Genomic DNA, 18,144 nt, shown 5'->3' with positions numbered 1-18,144 from the left:
AAGATTTTACAAAAGGAATCTTACCAAGTAGGGCTAGTTCATCCTCATTCTATCCAAAAGGCCCCATACATACAATGGGAAAACAATAACTTTTTTTTTTTTTTTAAATAAGGATGTGTTTTGCTTGTTTATTTGCTTGTTCATTTGTTTGTTTGTCTTTGTGTTGTAAATCTTGTTTTGGTCTTCTTTCTTCTATGTTTTAATGCACACATCATTATAGAGTTGTTCTTGCAATGTTAGAAAGGTCATGATCACAGGAAGAAAATTTGTGATAGTAGAAATATGTTTATTTTAAGTAAATATCAGTCTTAGAAAAGAAATTATATTAGAGAATGACTGTTTTTCAGCTGGTGAATGACTCACTATCCTTCTCAAGGCTTTAGTTAGAAACAGGCTAGTAGTGATCAAGAGAGTGTTGTGCAGGCCATTCTGAAAGAAAAATGTAATAAACCATTCTATTTGACAAGCTTATAAAAAGGTTAATAGCTTTACCAAATTAATTATAATGTTAATCATTTTTTCTCCTACCTTAATAAGCACTGTCAAATCATCAAACATAACCCAATTTTCTTTCAACACTACAACTACACTGAACTGCCATTTTGATAAAGTTCTTCATATTAATCAACCTCTGTATTAATATCTTCATAGGATAAAACTGAGTTTAAAGCAGATATTTCAGAAACCTGTGCCTTTTCAAATCACAGGAGCTGTTATTTTACAAAAATTAGCTTTCTGAAACCATTCTCTGTCTGTCACTTCTTTAGAACTTTTATTTTTATTATTATTTTTTTTTCACCAAGGAAATAAGCACATTTGAAGAGAATGCAGTGGATAAGATCAATTTTAAGCAATTACTCATCTGCTCAGATATGTAGTAACAATCTGTAAAATGGAAGCTTAAATTTTGAGGCCTTTTCTGTGTGTGTTTTTAATATTTTGATCTTTGACAACTTAAAGGTCAATTTCAATAAGCATTCCCTCTCAAAGCTAATCAATTATACTATAAGCACATTTTAAATAACCAAGGGAAATGCTACAGCACTTTATTTTTCTTTTTATGAGAAAAGTGGAATTAAATTAAATTTTTCAATCCCCTGTGACTCATTCTCTAATGCAAAATAAATTTTATATGATTTGTAAGTGGGAAGTGTATTGATATTGATGTCTTCTCTCTCTTAGTGGAGAATATATATCAAACTACTGTTATATGAATATGTGCTGGCAAAAACATGTCGCAGTAATGGATAGTGTAAAATATGATTTACCTAATCCATTTTAAGGTTTACTAATTCCTGGTGGGGTTTTAAAAACATATTTTGAACTAGACCTGCAAAAGAAATTATTTTTACCATCTTATACAACTTTAATAAGTTCCCCATTTGGAATAATCTAGCCCCAAAATTGGTTGAGGACTGCAAAAATGAGAGTGAAAGACAGAAAACCCAATGAATTTTGGGGGAGTATTCTCATTTGGAATGTGATCTGCTGTCTCAGATTTCTGTTTTGCCAAATTCAGACTTTTGTCTGAACTTTACATATCTGTCTTCTCATGGAAATCTTCAGCCATGTAGGTATTCAGGTAATCAGGGATGTCTGCCTTCTAGTACATTTTATGCCTTTCTAGCTTTTAATTTTTACTCATTTATTTATTTTTTAAATATTAAATCTAATAGTAATTGAAACAGAAAGTCTGATGTAGGTTTATCTAAATTCAGGTGAATTGTCTAACCTTAATTATACAGTCATCCTCTCTTACCCTGTTTCTTATGGATTGGTATAATATTTTTTTGGAAAAATTTCAGCTCTCTGTAGAACTAATTTTTGATTAGTTAAATAGTATGATGACTTTGAGTTTTCTAGAGAACAAAATGATGTTATGCTTTATAAGATTTTATTTTATTTTTTCAGGGAAATTTAAAACATATTTTCCTTCATTCAATAATTTTGAAACAGATTTGGGAATAGAACAACCAATCAAACAAATAAATAAATAGGGTCATAGCTAAGATATGATCAACTGATTTTTCTTTGCTTCCCATGTAAAGCACAGTGACCCAGTTCACAGACATCACTGAATCACTGATGAGGGGTTCATCTTCTGGAAAAAAAAAAAAAAAAAAAAGCCAAGACTGGCGTTACATAGATAGATCTCTATTAGCTTCTGTACCAGGCAGTGCTATAACAGAGAAACTAAATGACATCCTTTGCTTCAGACTCTCCTGTAGGAAATTATGATTTCCATAGGAAATCTTAAAGCAGGCATCTTTTTATTACTTTCTGTCACACAGGAGGAGGTTTGGCTCTCACAGAGATCTGGCTCTCATAAGACAACTTGTAATGAGGTTATGTGTAAACTAACCTTTGCTATTTGTCTGCCCCTGTTAGTTTCTCATTGTCAGGTGCCAAATAAATGAATGCGTTATCTTTTGAATATGTATTGGTGCGAACTCATGAATAATATTTGCCTAATAATTTTTTTCTATTTATTCTATTTTATTTTATTGTATTAAAGTGGCAGCCTCCTCCACCACTTAGCAGTCAGTTTTCACTTGAAGCAATACTCTCAGTTACCCTGCATTTATTTACAAGAAATGATGAGAACTGTCAGCTGGGTTGCTGTGACATAACCAGCACTTCCTGACAAATGTAAAAGAATAGGCTTTAAAAAAAAAAAAAAAAGGTAGAGAAGTTGCATCAAGCCATTACTTCCCGTGTCAGAATGGATCATGTCTCCTAACGATATTAATTGTGCCCCTATAAGGCTCAGCCTCTGCTTTCCATCCCCCATTTTCAGCAAGCTCATAATCCAAGCCAGAGCAGCCCTGTACAGGGTTTGGGGACTTGGACTTAAAAGTTTCTCCTTTGGATGCTTCTCTAGAGGAAGAGAGGGGAAAAAAAAAAAAAAAAAAAAGGGGGAAGAAAGTAAATGAATTAATTTGCAATAGAGACACAATTCTGTGCTTGGTGGCCTGTACCTATACCCTCTACTGAGACTTAGGTTCCACGTGCACATGTGGGGGGTGACTTTCTTTTTCAGATTATGCCCTGAAAGGACCGCTTGGAGGCAGACTTCAGACAGGATGGTTGTCCTGGTTCCAGTTAGGACAGAGTTAATTTTTCCTCGTAGTAGCTGGTAGGGTGCTATGTTTTGGATTAGGATGAGAAGAGCGCTGATAACATGCTGATGTTTTAATTGTTGCAGAGCAGTGTTTACACCAGGCCAAGGACTTTTCGGCTTCTCGCTCTGTCCTGCCAGCGAGCAGGCTGGGGGTGCAGCAGGAGCTGGGAGGGGACAGACCCAGGACAGCTGACCCAAACTGGCCAAAGGGGTATTCCATACCATCTGACGTCATGCTAAACAATATATAGGGGTGGCTGGCCGGGGTGGGGGGCCGGCTGCTCGGGGATAGGCTGGGCATCGGTCAGCGGGTGGTGAGCAATTGCATTGTGCATCACTTGTTTTGTACACATTATTATTATTAATACTATTATCATTATCACTATTATTATTATTATTGTTATTATTATATTCCTGTCTTAATAAACTGTCTTTATCTCAACTCACCGGCTTCACTTTCCCGTTTCTCTCCCCCATCCCAGAGAGGGAGGGGGGAGGGTGAGCGAACGACTGTGTGGTGTTTAGCTGCCAGCCGGGTTAAACCACAACAATGGTTCAACATTGGCCTATTGAGGATAACACTGTGCTGGGGTCAACTTTCACGTGTGAATCTTTGCAGAAGCTGAGAGATGAAGGGTGCTGGGGTGGGTGGGAGCTATTAGAGGGGTAGCAAAAGCACTGGGGGAGAGACCAGAGGCCGATTGCTGTCCTTACGTTCTCCGGTATTGTGTAGGCAGGCTGTGGACCTATCTGTCACGGGGCATTACCGGGAGCACTGTGAGCTTTACTAGGTGCTTCCCTGTGCCTTTTCTCTGCGCAGGCACCAGACTCTCTTCCTACTTGAGAAGTGTTACTCTACTGACACAATGCTTTGTAGAAGCTGTGGCTCTTATCGGGTCCTGAAATGGGACAGGAATGGGCTGGAAGACTCTCCTCATCCTGATTCTGCCCATGAACTGTGAGCCTACTCCTCTGTGAGATGAGTTGTGCTGTGCTTGCCCCTGCCATCCACTAGCTGCAAAAAACTCCACTGCTCCTCAGCTGAAGCTATGCAGTGTGCTCTTTATAGGATCGGAATGCCCCTTATAGGATTGGAACCTGGGTGACATACATATGTCTTTGCTGTTGTTGTTTTTGTTGTTGTTGTTGTTGTTTTGGGCAGAGAGAAGGATGAAAACAGGCATTTCTGGGCATTTTAGGAGCTGTGGCACGACCCAAGTCTGGGAAGGGTGATGCATGAGTAAGTGCCTGGAGAGTGGGCATTATAACTGCTGTTCATGAGAACTTGCAAGATCCATATGTTCTGACTCCAGTGGCTCTCAGTTTTACGACTGCGTGACACAAATATGATTTGTCCAGTTGTTCCACAATAAATAATATCATATAAAAACTTGGATTGGCAGGGATGTTGAAAAATTTTGTAGTCAAACATCCTGTTCTAAGCAGGGCTAACTTCAAGGCTAAATCAGGTTACTCAGAATCCTGTACAATCAAGTCCCGAATATGGCTTGTTGCCATAAAGATGTGTGAAACCCTAGTTAGTTCCACAGTAATTGGCAGTGGGTGTGGGAAGTTGTCTCTTCAAATCTGCGATAAAATATTTTTGAGGAAGGACAAATCTGCAAAATATATACACATGGATAGCAGTTGATTCCTTGAATAATCATTAACCATCTTTTGCTGTTTTTATTTACCAGATAAGTTTTTATTTATTCAACTTTCTCTTATGACAGCTTTATAGAAATCTGATATCATGAATTGGTCTGGGAACAGAGCAAGATTTGAAATAAGACTATGTTATAAAACATTGCTTCAGAGTTGCTCACAAGCATCCCTTAAAGCCACTGATTAGCTAACATGAACATTATGTGGAATTGCACAACCAACACACTGTTTTCTGAAAGGAGTGTTCTTTATGCATTCAATATATAGTTCCTGCTCTTGCCTCTGCAATATCTGTGCCATGGAATATAAACTGTATTTAATAGCTCTTTAATTACTGAAGATGAAACAATACTCTTCCATTAACGATTTCTGCTGGATGGCTCTCTAGATACTGGTCAAGATGAAATCGAATATTTTTATATTAAAATTATCATTTAATGTGATTTTCCACTGTCCTTTTCACCTGAGGGCTAACGAATAAAAGTATTTTTTAATTCATTTTGAGTTATGAAACTCTTCACTAACATAGCTACAGCTTCTGTGGCACTGATGTTTCATATATGTAGAGCTCCAAATGCCTTCATATGAAGATAGACTGTTGATTCAAGCTGTCTTAGAATGCTGTATAATTTCAGTGTGTGTTCAACAAAGTAGTATTCCTTAAGAAATTATCTTTTTGGTACACTACTGAAGCATCTTGAAGAAAAAATCCTAAGAGTAGTTAAGTGCTTCAATGATGCCAATAATTTCCATTGACTTTGAAACTATTATTTCTATTAGACCGTCATTAATAGTCCAATTGCAGTATTATTTATTTATTTATTGAAATGGGACTGAAGCACAGCTTCACAGATACAAAGAGACTGCTTTTGAATTCATAGTGTTTACTTGCCATAAAAAGCAGTTGTGAGAAGGTTGTGAGAAAGAAAAATATATAGCTATGTTGCTTTAATGCAATACCATGGCAACTAGGTGTAGTTCGTATGTGAGCTGGCATTTTTATCTTAAACCCTGTTCTTAGTTTCAAATAACTTCCTCAAGCCATTATATTCCTGGTTGAAATATCTGGTCTAGTATCAACTGAGAAGTAAAGTATTTAATTTTAAAAAGTGTACATAAAAAGACAGAGACAAAACAAAACTAGTTCCTACATAAGAAATTTCTCAACATTTTTTTTTTTTTTCCATTTGGGTAATCTGCTTTTCTAAAAAAATGGTAGGTGTGAATGTATAGAGAAATATTCAGCATACTTTAGTTAGTTAGTTGAAGGAGTTTCCATTTGAATTTTTATTTTTAAAAACCTCTTTGTAAAATATCTTAAAACCAGTATGAAATAAAAGCTTTTCTTTGAAATCTGTACAATGTTGTTTTTATCTTTACTGAAGCAGATACCGGAATTTACAGATATTGTCAATTGAGGAAAAAAAAAAAAAATTGTGTTCCTCTTTACACAAGTTGAACTAGGACCTGTCTCGGGGATAAAGAAATAAAATAGTAGTATTGAAAGGAAGTTTTGAATAATGAAGAAATAGACAGAAAGAGTCCCATGGTAAGCAGAGTCTCACTAAGGGACTGTAAATAGTCCTTGCAGGGAAGAACAGGACTGTGACAATAAAATCCCATTGTTCTAACAGATTGAAGTTCTGTATAAAAATAAAGGTTGCAATAAGATACAATAAGGTTGCATCTGTTAGGAACCACCACAAGAAGCAGATGAATTTAGTGATTAGACATAAGAAATTCTTAGAAAACCACCTCTAGACTAATTTTAATGTAGTTTAATATGATATGTAAATATGATATGATCTACTCACGATATGTAGAATGTTTCCAGTAACTTAATGAATCTCTATTGAGTTGTTGATATATACATGTAGAATTGTGAAGGGGTTTAGGAACAGTTGGTTGTCTGCAGCTATTAAGAGACATCTGAAGGATGTGGGAGCCGGTAAGGAGGATCTTATGTAGAGTTATGAGAATTATAAGGAGTCTATTTTGGATTACTGTAATTGTGTGCATATTTTCATGTATGTTTTAAGGCTATTATTACAACACAGAGAATGATGTAACTTACATTAAGTCATGTGTTTTTACTTTGTAATGATATGCTCATACAAAGGTTATTAATAACCTGTCTGAAATCTTTGAGGTAGGCAGAAGTCAACAGACATGCTGAACTCTACTGGCAGATAAAGAGACAGATTTATGATCTAATCACCACTGTGAGGTTTCTGTGGCCAGACTTAACACTGTGGAACGTGAGATAGAAGCTCCTACTCTTAAAAGTGAAAGTGTTAAATATCCAACTCCTATTTGGGACTACAAACCTGCTTTGGACTCCTAGGAATAATTACAGGACTTGATAAAATTCAATGATATGAACACAGTTCAGCATAGCTTTTTGGAGAGGGAGAATGAGTGAGCAAGTGTTGACTTGATTTCAAAAATTTGAAATTTGTTTCAAATTTATTCTAACCAGGAATCGAAGGTGAGAAACAGCCTTCTGAAACCTTACTGTGATAAGTGGTCAGGGTGACGATGCTGAGGAAGAAAACAATGGTAAAATTATATTATCCTTTCCTATGGACAGGACAGATTTTGAAATCTGTTAGTACACCTTCATCCAAATGGTACCTATTTTGCTATTTTAAAACCAGTATATCACTTACATTAAATTATGGTTGCCTATGTACAGATAAAATAATACTTCTTTCAATCAAAAACACCACGTGAAGCTAGTAACATAATGTTTAAAGGAATTCTGTTCAAAGTCTAAAAATGGTCGTGTCTGAAAGCTATTATTATTATTATTTTTACAAAAAAAATGGGAAATGGGAATAAAATCACAGGTTGCTTGCATTTGCTTTCAAAAGTACATTGATATACAGAACACCTCAGCTGATAGCCCTGATGCATCTAGTTGTAAAGCAATATATATATATATCAGATGTATATTCCTATGTCATCTTATACTTTTTCTATTTTTATTTTTCAATTTTTATTTTAGCTCTCTTGGATGCCTACATTGAGAAAAGAAGTTATGTCTGTTCCAGGATTATGAATTGTGAGTAAGAGTAAAGGTTTCCTGCTTTAAGTGTTCTTGTTTTGAGAGGTTCCTTATCCTTGAACTGGGACATCTTTTAGCAAATGATGTGTTTCATGCTCAGAAAATAGGAAATGTAAGAACCATTTTCTGCCATGCTTCTCTTGTGATGTGGAGTGTGAATGAGTGAAAAGGAGAGTTTTGATATGCAGAATACTCAGCCAAGGCTTTTAACTTTAAGGCTGGACAGATCATCTATGGAAAAACATGAAGACTGTCTAAGTACTGTCTCCTAAGATTTAGGAGACTGGTACTTTGGACAAGGACTAGCACATGGCTCTTAACAAGTTAAATAATTTCTTCAATGTATAAGTAGAGAAAGGGGGAGGGATGTAGCATTTGTTCATTCCTCTAAGGAGTGTTGATACCATATAAAGAACATGAAATGATAATGAGTTCATCAAATACAGTTATGGATTTGACCTGCTCATAGGGCTATACGAACTGTGTGAATCCAGTATTTTTATTTCAGTTATTAGAAAGACAAAGTGCTTATGCAAAATTATTTTCTATATCTGTGTATAGAATAAATGCACCACAGCACTTCAAAGCACTTGGAAAAGCAAATACTTGCATTTGGGTGATCCGCTCAAAAGGAAATCTAAATTTATTAGTAAAAGGTGTTTGAAATATTGGGGCATATTATTATTACTATTTTCCAGAATTATCTGAAATGTGCAGAAACCTAGAGGACTGATTTTTCCCCAGTCCTGTGTACACAAGTATTATAGCATTATATCAATATATCACTTCTGATAACTTGCAGCAGGTATTTTCTGTTTCTGACATTGTTCTTTTTTACTTCAGTTTCACATATGTTTTGCATTAGTGTCTGAAAAACTGCTAGTAGTCCTCTGGGTAGTATTAACCTCACTTTGTGTATTCTCTGAGATGTAAGTTCAAATAGAAATTTAATATTGGTTTAAATAAAGCACCAGCCTTCTAAATTGTGTTCATTTCCCTAGAGATGTAAGTGTTCCTATACGTTCAGATCTATGTTTTTGCTATGATGCTTTTTAAAAATCAGAAAATGATCTGCTATGCTGAAACAGAACCCATACTGTGATTTAACGTGATTACAAACACACTGCGTGATTCCCATCTGACACAAGTATATAAAATAATTACATGAAGCAAGCTGGATCTTCTGATCCTATTACTGTTTGATACAGAAGACTGTCTAGCAAACCACAAAGCATTCAGAAGTGATGGATCAAATAGATTTAATGTTAGACCAAAATGTGATTAAAAAGACAATTTTAATCATATGATTAAAAAGACAAATAATAACACATATTAAAAATTACTTTCTGTATTGGTGCCCACTCACAAAATATCACAGAAAACTTCTTCCACTGCATGTCTGGATATTGGGCTACCTCTTGGCTAATACCAGATTGAAAGAGCATTCTACTCATATTTATTTACTTTCCATTTATGTAACTGCCTTAATAGGAAATAGTTCTAATACGTCTCATACATTATGATATAAAAGCATATATCGTTGTAATGATCTCCTAAAAATTAAGTCTTGAAGACTAGAGAAATTTTGTTTTGAATTTTATTCTTTCTCAAACCCAGACTTCACTGAGGGAAGTAGGTTTTCATCTTGAAGATTTTTGTAGCCCTTATGGAACAGCAGATTATTAAGGTTAGACTGCCTGATTAATAAACTGACTGAAATGGTAGAACTTAGTTTTGGATTTAATAATTTATTTGAAATTTGCTCTTTGTCACATAACTAAGAGGGACTACTGTCATCCCGTAGATGTAATTTTGAACAGAGTGGCAATTTGTAACTTCTGTTGACTTTGCCATCTTAAATTTGTATAATTAGTAAATCCAGTTTACTTTGTTACAGAAACAAGTTACTATAATTACATCATCATAAGGAAACTCCAGATAATATCAGTGTTCTAGACAAAAAAAAAAAACAAAACAACAATGGTCTGCCTACTGTGAAACATATAATACAATTTAAAATGTATTTTTGAAACAATAAGGCTTATTAGAATTGCCTTCAAAATAGTTATACAAAAAAATGCTTGATGGATGTAATGATTCATTGCCTTCACAATGCCTTATTTTTGTAGGTTAGCTTTGGTATGAGAATGTTTTCTGTGTGACTGTGTTAGTTAATTCAGTTTGAACATGTTCCTCATTCACTCCCAGTTACTGCAGAGAGCAGGTACACAGAACACATAATTCTGCACTCTGTCTCCTTTCTCTGAAAACCTCCAGGAAGAGGTAGACTCAAAGGTGCCTAAACTTATTACAGAGTGAACAGTGGGCATCACAGGGTGAGCAGTGGACAACCACACAGGTGCCTGTATGTGTATATGTGTATGTATACTTGCATATATGTGTAGGTACTGAAGACAAAACCTGTCCTGTTTTAGGACTAGGAAAATTACACTATTCAGCCATGGACTAGAAAAGGCACCTAGCCTATTGGGTGCACTCTTAGTGACTCTAAAGGGCATGAAAATACACTTTCTCAACATGAATAATACAAATAGTCTGTTCCATTCTAGGTGAGCTCATAAGAACTGAGTTTTTTCAAAAAAAAATAAATCTGGAGCCCATGGGTAGCATTATTAATATTAAGAAGTAATGCAAGTTGAGAATTCTAATTTTAAGCATTTATGGAGTGTTTAATCAATTAACACATGGGACGATTTGTCTTCTTAAGACATAGTAAATATTAGGAAAAGAAAGCTGACATCACCTTTCTGTATCTCATTCATCATTTTTAAAGGTGTTAGGGGTGCCTGGATTGTGACAGTTTGTGGAATCTCTTTATATATACTTCAAACATACTGGTTCAAAGTGGTAAATATGTATATATCTTGTCAGAAGGCAAGTACCACTCGCTCTGCTCTTTCTTTTGAAAACAAACAAACAAACAAACAAGCTTTTTGGGCTTAAAGTCCTGAGAGGTTTAGAGTACTGGAGATTTAGAGCTTGGCAGTCTAAACCTACCATCCCAAAGTTATCCTCAGGTGAGGAGTTTCACATCTCAACTGTGCATTCCACTCAAAGAGAAGCATTTCCCTTTGTCTTGTGTTGTAAGGGATATTTGTTGCCCATGGTCATACTGGAATGTGGGTTAACTATTTATTGTTGACCTTCTCCATCTCACACATGATTTTATATCTATGCCATCCTCCTCTGTCATCCCTTTAGCTTGAAGAGACTATTTAATCTACTGATTCATTCTCTGTGCAGAATCTCTTCCAAATCCTTGATTGCTTGATGGTTAATACTATTTTGCCTTTCAAATTCTATTTATCTTTTTAAATAGAGAAACCCATACTACACACAATATCTCAGAAGAAGATGCAACATGGATTTACACCATATCATAATGATGCTCTCTGTTTTGTTCTCTATTATTTTCTTATTAATTCCTACCATTTAATTTCCTGTCTTGACAACTATTAAATGGCCTAATTCCATTCAACTATCTATCACAACACCAAGATCTCATCAGATCAGAGCACAGCATTCTGTAAAGAAAATCTGAGTTGTTTTTACCAATGTGCATATTATTTCATTTATCTATATTGAATTTCATCTACAATATTATTGCCCAGTTACTCAGTATCAATAAGCCTTTCTTCTAAATCAATCCCCATTTTTATTATCTTGAATAACTTACTACTGTCAGCAAAATTTCTGACCTAATTATTCAACTCTTTGCTAATTCAGCATGAATACATTGCACAGCACAAGCAAGAACAGATGATACCTTTGTAAACTCTGTATTAGGAAATTTATTTTGAAAATTTAGCTATTTAGGCAAACTAATCATGGGAATGTTTTATCTTTTTGCCATGATTTTCCAAGAATCCATCAACAGGACAGGTTTTTCTAGGCAGAGATAGTGTTCTTTATTAGACCTACTAATATTCTTGAGAAAAACATGAAATAAAATAAAATCTGGGGCATGTAATTCCTCTGCCAAGTCACAAAATAGAAGTAGGAGCTTTCAAAAAAAAAAATGCAAGTTAAGAACAATTAGTCAGAATTTACCTAATTATATATCAACTAAACTGTCTTTGGGAAAAATAGGTCTTGTAACTTGTGGAACAGAGGGAACATTGGAACGGTTAAAAGAATTGAGAAAGGAGGAAAAACAAACAGGGAATGCAAAAACAACAGAAGTCAAGAGAGATGAATAGGTACTTATCACCTAAGGGAAAGAGAAAGGTAGAGTCTGTGGAACATGGAGAGGTTAATGCTGGGGTGGGTCGTTATAATATGCTATAAAGAGGGTGTTCAGGGTTGTCTTTAGAAGGTGTTTTTTATGTTTCCTTTGTGGAGATTAGAACGTCTCCACAAAATTGGAGATGGAGTGACTGTTTTCTGGGAAATGCCTTCCCTGATATCTGTACATTTCTGTCATGTATAGACTGAATGTGTGAGTTCATGTTGGTGCATAATGGTTGCCTAGCATCAACCATATATATATATATACATCGTGGTGACATCTGGTGCTCTGGGTGAAACATTTGACATTTCTCCACGTGCAGATGCAGCATTTACAGATGCTAACAGTTTGGCTGTAGAGCTTATTCATAGTGAGTGGTACAGACACGTTAGTGAAAATCACTTTTGTTGCATAGGCACTGTCTATATTCAGTGCACTTTGGATTATGGAGAATTTGCTTCTGCTAAATGAGCCTAAAGGCTCAGGAATGTGGTTTGGGGAAGATTTCTTTCCAGGATTTTCTTCCAATAAAGGCCCTATTAAATGACTTTCTATACAAGTTCCAGGGTAGAATGTTATGTGCCGAGTGGGATTTATTTTCTCTTACAGTTAGTTAATACTTCATGTGGTGTTCAGGTGTCTTTTAGAAATCTGGTCTGTTTCTCTAGAGAATCTTTGTTGGCTAAAAGTCCTCTTTCAACTACTCAGGTGGCCATCACAGATTAAATGCAGTAGTATGAAAAGGCAAACCTCTACCTTCTCACTTTCATTGAATGTTGCAGATTGTACCTTGTATATATAGATAGGTGTTCTGGCATGCAGGTTTCCTATGTATCATAGTTTGTAGGCTGCCATTGTTTATGCAGACTGTACTGTTTAAAGAAGTGAAGTATACGTGAAGTGAAGTTTAAAGAAGTGAAGAATAGTATTTTGCAGATAGTTTGACAAGAGGGTGCTAATAATTGAATTTATGGGGAAAACAGTGAGGGAGTCTAAATTTCTGGGCCAGCTGATAGAGATGTCACCTGTGTATCTTTGACTTTTTGGTACTGTTATTTAAAAGCCTTTCATTGCTCATTAAAAGGTTTGTAGACTGTTAACCCCTTTTTAATGTTTATAACTATGCCCATGCATGTATCACAAATTATTGTCTTAAGTTTCACATGGGTACATTGGGGCTGCTAGCCTGACAGTGACTGTTTTTTGATTTCCCTGGAAGATGTACTGATAAACCTCTCCAGTTTCCTCTTTTTCAGCAGAACTAAAGCTGCCAGGCTTAGAAGGCTGGACCACACATAGAAGTTGCCAAACTTCCATGTCTCTGCAGAGCTCCTCTGGGCCTATAGTTCAAGTCCTTTCCCATGATAATCATGAGCTACCTGTTATGTGTACACGCTTATCACCTGCCCATTGAAAAGATAACCACATGCAGTAAAATAAGAACCTCTTGTACTTCTCCATGCAGTTCATCTACCTGAAGGAGTATGCAAATGTTTTATTTGCTCCCTTCTTTTCTTCTGGGCCTAAATGATCTCCAGGACTCCTTTATGACTTGTCTTTGGGAATGGACAGCCTGGTGATCTTCTTTCTACTTGAAGTCCTGTTTTTGCTCACTTTAGTTCTGGGGCTCTTTTTGTTCCAAGCATTTAATCTATTGAAAGTCTGTTAGTTACAGTCTGCACACGAAGTGTATTTAATTATCCAAGTATGGAAATACTATTCTTAGTCTCCATTTAATCTTACAACAGAACAATCCTAAGGAAGATTTTGATTTATTTGATTTTAGATATATGTATCTGAGTTAGTTGCCTATATTCCTTTTTAGAGGACAGTAAGACTCATGTGATGTGTGATTCACCTGATGTCTATCTTGGGATGAGATAAATTGTTTATGAGAAGTACATCTTCTCATTTCTTAAGGAAGAGCTCTAGGAAGGCTGTTCATATACAGATGTCTACATTGTAGAAGTCTTAAAATAGGTCAGACAGATACCATTACCTGGGTCTTTGTCAAAAAAAAAAAAAAAAGGCTATTGAATGGCAGAGAGGAACTTGGTCAAATAAACTCTTTTACAAATTAAAAAAAAAAAAAAAGAAAAGAAAACAATGAACATGAAATGAGGAAATTATTCATCTTCTGCCACATGCATGAAGTTCTTTGTCATAGGTGTATGAGTGTCATGTAGTAACAGTGCCTGTAAGATCATTAAAGATCAGCAGTTAGTCACTACCAATTCCTACAAACAAGGAAAAAAAAAAAAAAAAAGAACTTTTCAGAAACTGCAAGAAACTACAAACAAGGATTTTTATTGAAATTGTCTGTATTCAAATGCATTCTTGAGTCACTAGTCAGGAAACAATGACTTTATTGTCCAACACACCCAAACTGCAGAGAGGGAAGACAGAGTAAAACAAAATCTTTGTAGAAGAACTTACTGGGATTTCTAAGGCCTTTTTTTGGGGTGGGAGAGAGAAGGGGTGAATAGCTGGCTGTCAACACTTGAATTGTAATACAGGCTCTTCTCTTTTTATTCAGGAGTTTGGCTGCCAGAAGGCAAATTTGTTACACTGATTGCAAGAACACACAGCTCAATATGATTCTCACTTGTTGAAATCTCTCATCAATATCAAATGCTCTTGAAGACATTACATAATTCACAGTGTTAGCTATGATGGCATGAAACTCAACAGAGTAGTGTTCTGCACCTGGGATGGAGTACTGCCAGACACAGGTACAGAATGGGAGAGCAGCTCAGCAGAAAGGCATCTGGGGGTGCTGGTGACAGCAGTCTCAGCATGAGCCAGCTGTGTGCACTGGCACCCAAGAGGGCAAACTGCATTTTGGGGTGCATTAAACACTGCATAGCCAGCTGATCAAAAGAGGTGATTATCCCACTATATTTAGCATTGGTGCAGCCTCACCTTGAGCACTGTGTGCGGGTCTGGGCTGCACAATGTAGAAAAGATGTTAAGGTCCTTGAATGTGTCCAGAGAAGGGCAACAAAGCTGGTAAAAGGGCTGGAAGGCTTGTCCTATGGAGGAAAGGCTGTGGACACTTGGATTTTCTTGTCTGGATAAATGGAGGCTGAGAGGTCATTTCATTGCTCTCTACAGCTTCCCGAGGAGGGGAAGTGCAGAGGGAAGTGGTGGTCTCTTCTCCCTGGTCACTGATGACAGGACGAATAGGAACACCACAAAGCTACACCAGGGGATGATCAGACTGGACATGAGGAAAAAATTCTTTACTGTGAGGGTGGTCAAGCCTAGGTCATGCTTCCTAGTGAGGTGGTTGATGCCTCATGCCAATCACTGTTCAAGTGGCATCTGGATAATGCCCTGAATAATATGCTTTAACTTTCAATTAGCCCTGAAGTGATCAGGCAGTTGGGCTAGATGATCTTTGCAGGTCCCTTCCAACTGAACTATTCTATTCTATTCTATTCTATTCTATTCTATTCTATTCTATTCTATTCTATTCTATTCTATTCTATTCTATTCTATTCTATTCTATTCTATTCTATTCTATTCTATTCTATTCTATTCTATTCTAATCCACTCCATTCTATTCTAATCCACTCCATTCTATTCTATTCTAATCCACTCCATTCTATTCTAGCTCTTTCATCTTAATATCACAGCTTTTCATTCTCACAGTCAAGCAATTTTTGGCTAAGAATGGATTTCAGATTGCTGCCTGATCCTTTAAGCTTTGGTATTTAAGCAGCCTGTAGAATGGAGCTAACAAGCATTAGACATTGGTAGAATACTTTGTGCTGTGCCAAATAAAACAGAAAGCTTGGCAATATGGCTGCAGAATAGTCCTTTCTTCCTCTTCCTCTTCCTTTTCTTTCTCTCTCTCTCTTTTTTTTTTTTTTCTTTTTTCTTCTTTTTCAGGTAGATTCCAAAGAGTCTGAAATGGGAAACAGCCTATGCTTTAATAAACAGATGCAGAAAGAGGGGATTAGGCCTTGGAACTAATTCAGCATGGCACTATGGAACTGGCTCATTCCAGACTGTTTGGTCTCCAGCTCCAGTAACACTGTCTCAGCAAACTTCACAGAGGTCTCCTTTTCTTCAGACTCTACTTTCTGCAGTACCTCCTGCTTGCGAAACACAGTGGGAGAATATTATATTACACAAGAATGTGAAAGAGCTTTTTTCATCAGACTTCAGCCTGTTGATGAATTGCTTACGGCAGCTCTAATTTAAACTAATAGCATATGCTGGAGCTAAGACAAATTATGAAATGTCCAGCAAGGAAAGCAGAGAGAGTAAATGTGCACTGAAAAAGAGTTTTAAAATGCATGTGAAGGATTAATGAATTGTGGCATCCAGGCAGAACATGACAGTTTCTCCGATGTTTTGAAGGACTGCTGTAAGTTAAATGATGGAAGAAATCCAGATGAATATTGAAAATAGTCAAAACTAGGAGAAGTATTGAACAAATAAAATAAGAAGTTCAGAAAGCCCAAGAAGGAAAACTTGAAAAATGAGACTATGCAGATAATCTGTTCAATGCTTTCCCACCCCCAATGGTGAACTATGAATCAGCCCACCAGCTCTCAGGAAAAGGAACAATCAGAATCTCTGCAGTGTAAGAGAGAAGAAATAGCAAGACAATGGAAATTTCAGTTGTCAGCTAAGTAGTAGTCCCTAACTCTGGAAGCCAATGATGAGAAAATGTGAAACTGAACACACCCTTTCCCAATGTCCCAGAACGAATCCATGACCTGCTACAGCACAAACCTATAATGAAAGTGAAGCTGGTAGTTATATCTATGCAAATTAGTGCTGCATTATTCAGGAAAGCATTTGCCAGGTGGAGAGGGAAAGGGTCTTACCTGATGTTTAACTGCTCTGTTCTACTTCTGCTCTATCTGGTACTCTGTACATCTAAAAGAAGGAATGGATAAGAAGAATTACAGACACATATCTAAGCACTCGACTCCAAAGCTGGCTGACTGCATAGGGAAGGACCTCATAAAAGCAGTGACAGATGCACCATTTCTGAATCCATGGTCTGCTTTGATCTCTGTGGCAAAAAGCTCCGATTGGTGGATGAAAGAAAAAATCATGTCTTGTACAAAAATGCATTGTCATATAAGTCTAGGAGAAAAGTGATTCCACCTCTTTCACTAATACTAAACAGCAATTCAATGTACTTCTGTCCGTTACTTATGGTATTATTTATTGCCACCATCTCCTCAAACAGCGCTTACTGAAATGACAGGGAGAGAGAAGGAGTGCTACATTACCTAGTGTAAAGAGAAAAATAATAATAAAAATAAAGATAAAAGATAAAGATGATAAAGATAGGACAAAGATATAAAGGACCTCCAAAGATAAAGGAGCCTACTCAGATTTTAGAAAAAAAACCACTAAAGATTATTTATTTACCATTGAAGAAAGTTGATGACCAGAAAAGGAACGAATATCACAAAGAGCTATAACAATTTTAAAGCCAATATTTTATAGACACCAAAGTAATCAGTTAAATTGAAAAGGTGAGGAATAATCAGCATTTCCAGACTCCAGCTAAAAAAAACAACCAACCCAACCCAAAACAACAAAAACAATGAACAGTAATAATTCACTCCTACTCACCACTAGTGTCTTATCTGAACTTTACTGTACATCTGTAATGTCTGTTCTTTAAAATGGGGTGGCCACATTTTAATTCTCTACTAGGAATAGCACCTTGTCCATTTTAATTCCTTAACCATACAGGGGAATTGCTTATGAGCATGCTAGTTGGCCCAAGCTATATCAGGGACCATTCTAGCAAAGTAACTGCACAGAAATATGATTCCAACACCTTAGAATATCTCTTGGCACTATGTAATACGGTAGTATTGGTATGGAACCTGAACAAAGAAGTGAAACCAGAGGAAGGGAAGTGATGCCTACAGACTTCAATCAATACATTGCACATGCTACTTGCATATATAAAAGATGGTAAAAATTGGGAAAAGAACAATTAATGAAACTTAAGAGAGAGGGGAGATAAATCTAACATCAACACAACTAATATACATTCGTTCT

The 18,144-nt window shown here is 36.2% G+C and overlaps 2 long non-coding RNA genes across 4 annotated transcripts in view; both read left to right on the top strand.

Annotated features, from left to right (window-relative positions):
- LOC308188668 overlaps nt 1–18,144 on the top strand; it is an 87,163-nt gene that overhangs the window by 251 nt on the left and 68,768 nt on the right. For both annotated transcript variants that reach the window (XR_013945679.1, XR_013945680.1), the window contains exon 2: nt 7,794–7,850. This is a non-coding gene — a long non-coding RNA (uncharacterized lncRNA). The remainder of the gene's footprint in view (nt 1–7,793; nt 7,851–18,144) is intronic.
- Nucleotides 11,723–17,463, top strand: LOC308188667. 2 transcript variants are annotated; one of them, XR_013945677.1, is made up of 2 exons: nt 11,723–14,834; nt 16,001–17,463. It is a non-coding gene; the product is annotated as an uncharacterized lncRNA (long non-coding RNA). The 2 variants fall into 2 exon arrangements; XR_013945678.1 differs by having other exon boundaries at nt 15,997–17,463.

Source organism: Anser brachyrhynchus (genome assembly GCF_964034855.1).
Source record: "Anser brachyrhynchus genome assembly, chromosome: 2".
Taxonomy (NCBI): Eukaryota; Metazoa; Chordata; class Aves; order Anseriformes; family Anatidae; genus Anser; species Anser brachyrhynchus.
Note: the sequence above shows the minus strand (reverse complement) of the source record. Positions and strands in the feature narration are given on the sequence as shown.